Raw genomic sequence first — 6,250 nt, forward strand, 5'->3', positions numbered from 1 at the left:
GGAATTAGAGTCTGATATGCTGCAGCAGTATCCCGAGTTGTTTGAATAAAATTTCGGGACGAAATTTCTTTTCAGGGGGGGATAATTGTAATATCCGTTTTCCCGGAAGGGCAATTTCGTAATTTTCCCATTGTGTGCATCCTTGTCATTTTTTTTTTCTTTTCCTTTGATGGATTATTGGATATGTATGACTTCCAATGGAAATAAAATTCATGGTTTCTCATGTTTGAGTTTTTGTGGAATCACAATATGAGAATAATGTCAAGTGAATAAATAATGGCTCGGGTTAAGTTATTTTATTTATTTAAAAATTATAATAGTAATTATTATTACTATTATGAGCATAATAGTAATAATAATATGCTTGAAATTATTTTATCTTATTATGTGTAATTTTTGATTTACCATAATATTAAATATTAAAATTTGTGAAAAGACCATAATACCCTCAAGTTTGGGATTGGTTCAAGGGGCATTTTAGAGACTTTATTTCTTCTGTTTTAACATGATTAAATATTCATAAAATTGATTAAATTTTTGAAATTTAACTGATAATATCAGTTGTGGAACTTAGTCAATTTATTTTATTTTTTTTTAAAGAAAAAAATAAATAAATTCCTTGAAAAGAGGATTTTACCACTTCAAACGCTAATTTTTTTTTTTTTTAAACCTATTTCCAAAACGTGTTACCATGATAATCTGATGAAGAAATCGTGGGAATATTGAGGGAATCAAAGGATTGAAGAGAGAGAGAGTGTTCTTATCGTTTTTTTTTAAAGAGAAGAAATTTTTGAGTTCTTGCACTTGGGAAAAATCTGGGCAGTAAAGAGCATTGTAGAATCATTCTAGGGGAGGAAATAAACATTTTGAGTGTGAGAAATACATTTATAAAGCCTCGGATTGTGATTCACCATTTTTATCCAAGAAAATGCATATTCTTGGATAATTTTGGATTTAAGTGTGTTCAAGAGTGTATGGTGTGTGTGGTTGGTGATAAACAAGCTTAGGGGACTCCAATAATCGGTTTTGACGTGAAGAAATGGGCTGAAATGGTCTAGAGCAAGAAAAACTAATTTTGAGCTCCATTTTTGGCGGTACACCGGACTTGGAGAAGAAGACTTCGGAACAAGGGGTTACGGACATCTTTTTGGGCTGGGGTCTATTGATTTGAAGTTCTGGACATAAGGGGATCATTTTCCAAGCAAGAGAAGGATTGGAAAGCAGCAAAAGTCAGCCATAGAGTCGCCGTCGCCGGAGAAGAAGACAAAACCGGCGATATTTCCGGCGAACCCGATCTGGGTGTTTACTGAGGTGTTTTTTTTGGTTTTTCAATCTTAAAAATTAGTACATTAATTTTAGAGCATTTTCCAACTGGTTTCATATTTTTCTGATTTTTCTTTGAATTATTATGATTTATTGAAGTTTAAATAAAGATTAATTATGAAAAATATTTTTATTGTTCAGAAAAATATGATTTTATGTTTCAATGATATCTGTATGTTTTAGAATGACTTTGTACGTTTAGATTTAAGTTTTGATCGTATTTGATAATTTTCTTCAATTATTTACTTTTAAATGTGTGATTTAAGAAAATAAATGTGGAAAATTATTTAAAGTATTCTGAAAATTCTGAGAATTTTTGTATATGTTTAAAATGAGATTCTAAGGCTCTCTGTAATTTTATTTCGAATTTGTATCATTTATGAAATTTTCATGATTTATTTGGCTTATGTTATATTTTAAATATAAAAAATATTAATGCTACTGTTCTGAACCTTAGATAATTTTTGTGTGTTACTGTAGGGTGTAGAAACCGATCTGTATAGTTAGATTCTATTTTTAATCAGTTATTAATTTTTCTTTAATTAATTAGTTTCTCTATAAATTAATTAAGAAAATTAGTTATTTTGCCCAGAAAATTCTAAAATAATTTTTATAAGTTTATTTTGGAATTTTAAACAGTTCTGTATGTTAGTTTGATTTTTGGGCTTGGTTGTGTATTTATTTATATTATTTGGGTTTTATTTGAGAAATTGAGGAAAAATAATTTATAAATGTTAAAAATTATTTTTCTGGTCGTATATGAGAATTTGCTGATTATTTAGGGTTCTGGAAAAGTTATTTATTAAATTTTGTTGTCATATGATAATTTTTATAAAATTATTGAGTCTTTAATGTAATTATGATATTAAAGGGTATTTTGGTAATTTCACATAAAAAGTAATTATATGAATTCATGCGATATGTTAGAAACATCATTGTTTGTGTATGTGACATGATGGTTTGGACCTTTTGTGGAAAATTGTTTTAATTTACGTGTCATGCATGTTAAAATGGCATAGTTAAATTATTTCGATAATTAAGGTTTCGAAACAAAACCTTAACGCCTATTTTATTTTTTCCTAAATTTTCGCTGTGTAATTGGACGTCTAGGAGCTAGTGGTCATCGAGGTGACGCAGCGAGTGGTTCGAGACACGTCAGCGGAAAACGCACTGTGTAAGGTAAGAAGAGTGGACATCTGCGCATAGGGTGTACGTTATGCGTACAACCTTGTTTTCTTATTTGTTAGTTATGTAATTATATTTGTGACCTGAATTGTTGCATTAGGTTGACTAGCATGAGGATAGTGCTAGGGATTTTAGTTAGTAGACATGCTTAGATGATAGAGTAGGCGTGCTACTAGATTTTAGCTGCTTGTGTGAGTATAGCACTTGCAGGAATTATCTTGGGTGTGTATAACTCAGGATAATAAGATGCCACCACGGAACTGCCGAGTGTGAGTACAGCGCAGGCAGGGCAACGATGTCTCGAGGGAACGGCCGAGTGTGAGTACAGCGCAGGCTAGACTAGTAGCCACCGTGGGAATGCCGAGTGTGAGTACAGCGCAGGCAAGGCAGATTACATTTCATGTCCGATCAACATGACTTGTTAGTATTTATGTGTGTGAGTGTAACTCACATTATGTTAGTGTGATATGGTGTTTATATATCACACGATGATTATTGTGCTTATGATGTTTATTTATGTTTAGTTGAAAGTTTATGTTTTCTGGTTTGGGGAGTTATGTCCTACATAGCTCTTCTTACTGGGCGTTAGCTCACGGGTACTCTGTGTGCAGGTAAAGGCAAAGCAAAGCAGTGAGTGGTGCGGGCTCGAGGCATGGACGAAACATGTTAGAGGCTGGGCTCCAGTTATTTTATGTTTTTAGAAATAAATGTTATGTTTTTAAATTTTCAGACTTGAATGGTTATTTTCCTTATGTTTTGTTATTAAACCTAGCGTCCAACATTTTTATTTTTAAATAATGAGATCTCATTGCTGCTTAAATTTTAAATACATATGTTCTCTTAGTGTCTTAAAGTATTTATTGTTTATTATTTTTAAATGGACTCCCTAAGTAACGTCTCGGGAAATCGGGGCGTTACACCTCCAAAGTAAGTTCGGAGATCTAGGCGACTCGGACGAGGATACCTCTGTTCGAGGTGGTGCTGATGCCCCCATGCCGGATCCAGCCGCTGCTGGACCATCCAAAGCTGCCCCTAACAAGGGCAAAGAAAAAGTTGGAGAGCCTGTGCGCGCTGACCCCTGTCCTAAAGGCGTGAATCACCAGGCCGACTGCCCCCCCCGCGCGCAGAAGGTCTCTGGCGCTCCTAAGCCCAGACGCCCTTCAGCCCCAAGGGGGCACTCTGTGCCTAAAGGGCCCGGTGCTAAGGCACCCAGGCCTAGGGGAAGGAACAACCGCCCCAGTGATTCCGTCAATCAGGACGGTCGGGCTGCGAACTCGCACTCCGAAGATAGCTGGTCCACGGTGGACCTAAGAAGAAGGTTGGAGGCCAAGTATGAGAAGGCCAAAGGGGAAAAAGCCCGACCTCGCGGAGATGACCTCCGAAATCATATTAATGACAAGCTCCGGGGACGTGACCTCCCGGAAAGTGATACGAAGAGGCTCGAGGAACAGATTGCTGCCTTGACCAAGCTGGTCCGGAAGCAAAGTGGGGCCCTGTCAGATTCTGAGGAGGAAGACCCGGAACCATGTATTAGGAGGATCGCGGAAACGTCCCTCCCGGATAACTTCAAAATGCCTCACATAGAATTATATGATGGGAGGACAGACCCGCGTACCCACCTAGCTAAATACAATAAAATGATGCAAGTGGCGCGCGTCAGTGAGGACGCCAAATGCATGTGCTTCTCACTCACCCTTACCAAGTCCGCGGAGGACTGGTGGAAAAGATTAGCTCCCGGATCAATCCACAGTTGGAAGGAGCTACAGTCCGCGTTTAGGAGGCAGTTTATTGCTGCCCGCGACCACGACATGGAGGTTGGTTCCTTAACCAACATCAAGCAGCAACCCACTGAGAACCTCAAAGCTTTCATTCAGAGAATGATGGAAGCTGCTGCAAAAACCAAGGTCAGCGATGACATGAAGCTGATCGCCCTTCAATCGGGCCTCACTGTCGGCTCCCTGCTATGGGGGGAAATGCAAAGGAGACGGGCAGAAACCCTGTCCGAATTCATGTCAAAAGCTCAGGGAATTATCAACCTTGAGGATGCCTACCAGCAAGCCTTTGGAGTTCCCCCGGCTCCAACCCCTTCCGTGACTGCGCCGAGCTTTGCTTCGCAAGCTCCTGCACCAGCCCTCACGCTTCCAGGAGCCCGATTCACTCCGAGTGTGTATGGGCCTTCCGCGTCTGCTCAGACGCCGAGTCAAACCCATTTCTCTGGGTATGGAGCAGTACAAACCGGATGTAGTATCGCTCCTAGCATGCCGCAGCCGCAAGCGGAAGCCCCGGAACGAAGTTTGAGCCAATCGCGGAGCAAACGAAGCGGAAGAAACTCCAACCGGGGAGACCATTCAAAGAAACCCCGAAAGGATTATGAGCCCAAGTTCACGGAATATACCAGTTTGATAGACTCGCGAGAGAATGTCTATCGGGCGACCTGTAATATGGTCAACTACAGGAAGCCCCCGAAAGTGTCTCACGGAGGAAGGCGTCCGCGAGACTCCAATAAGAGGTGTGAGTTCCACGGAGACGTGGGGCACACCACGAATGAGTGCCTTCAGCTAAAGGATGAGATCGAGTCCCTGGCTAGAGCGGGACACCTCGGTCAGTGGGTAAGAATACCCATAATCTATCCCGGACAGGGGGTAGTTCACGGAGCTGCATATTCACCGGGACAGAGGGGGGCCGCTAGCGCTCCTGGAGCCGGTCACCCCCAAGCTCCCGGGTCTCAGTTCCCAGCACTTCCTCCTCCACCTGCTCCGGCACCCATTGCCTTGTTGGCTCCAGGGCCAGGCAACCCATATCCGCCCGGCCTTGCTCCGCCACCCGTTGACGGACACGTCGCCACCATTTCCGGAGGACCACACCTTGCCGGAAGCACCCGCAACTCCCAGAAGAGGTACTTGAGGGAGTTAGAGCACGCCGAGGAGATGTGCGCCTTGGTCCAATCACCTGCTCAACGTCCCCGAATGATGGATCTTCCCATCACCTTCACGGAGGACGATGCTCTACATGTGCACTTCCCCCACAACGATCCCCTCGTGGTGGAAGCCCAGATTTCCAATAAGAAGGTCTCACGGATCTTGATCGATAACAGAAGCTCCGTGAACATCCTCTTCAAAGCGGCCTTCCACGCGATCGGATTGACCGAGACGGACCTGGCCCCATGCCCCATCCAGCTTCAAGGTTTCAATGGGAACGCACTCATGCCATTAGGCAAAATTCAACTTCCGGTCACCCTCAGAGGAGAAAGCGATGCTTGTGCCTTCAAGCATAGCACATTCGTGGTGGTCGACTGCCCCACGGCGTATAATGCCATCTTAGGCCGACCGGTCCTGATCGATTGTGGGGCCATAACCTCGATACGTCACTTATGCTTGAAGTTTCCCTGCGACGATGGGCGTATTGGCACCCTCCGAGGAGACCAGAGAAGTGCACGGAGCTGTTATAACGTCTCCGTCCGAGCCGTCTACACGGTCCGAGAGACGTTTGCTGCCATTCCTTTGGCGGAAGTATTGCCAGAAACTAGGGATGCTCAGGAGGCATACTTTGACGAACTCGACCCAAGAGTGGGAATCGAGAAAGCAATAGAGCCGATGGAGGAAGTCGAAGAGGTGATCCTCAATCCGGGAGAACCCACCAAGGTCATTCAGGTGGGGAAAAACCTGCCGTCGGCCGTTCGAGATAAGATCGTGGCCACTGTGAAGGATAATCAGGATATCCTGGCATGGTGCCACGCTGATAT

The 6,250-nt window shown here is 42.7% G+C and overlaps 1 long non-coding RNA gene across 1 annotated transcript; it reads left to right on the plus strand.

Annotated features, from left to right (window-relative positions):
- The first annotated feature begins 735 nt into the window (after positions 1–735).
- Positions 736–3,381, plus strand: LOC133788740 (uncharacterized). Its single transcript, XR_009873362.1, has 3 exons — positions 736–1,311; positions 2,434–2,502; positions 3,120–3,381. It is a non-coding gene; the product is annotated as an uncharacterized LOC133788740 (long non-coding RNA).
- The last annotated feature ends 2,869 nt before the right edge of the window (positions 3,382–6,250 follow it).

Source organism: Humulus lupulus, chromosome 7 (genome assembly GCF_963169125.1).
Source record: "Humulus lupulus chromosome 7, drHumLupu1.1, whole genome shotgun sequence".
Taxonomy (NCBI): Eukaryota; Viridiplantae; Streptophyta; class Magnoliopsida; order Rosales; family Cannabaceae; genus Humulus; species Humulus lupulus.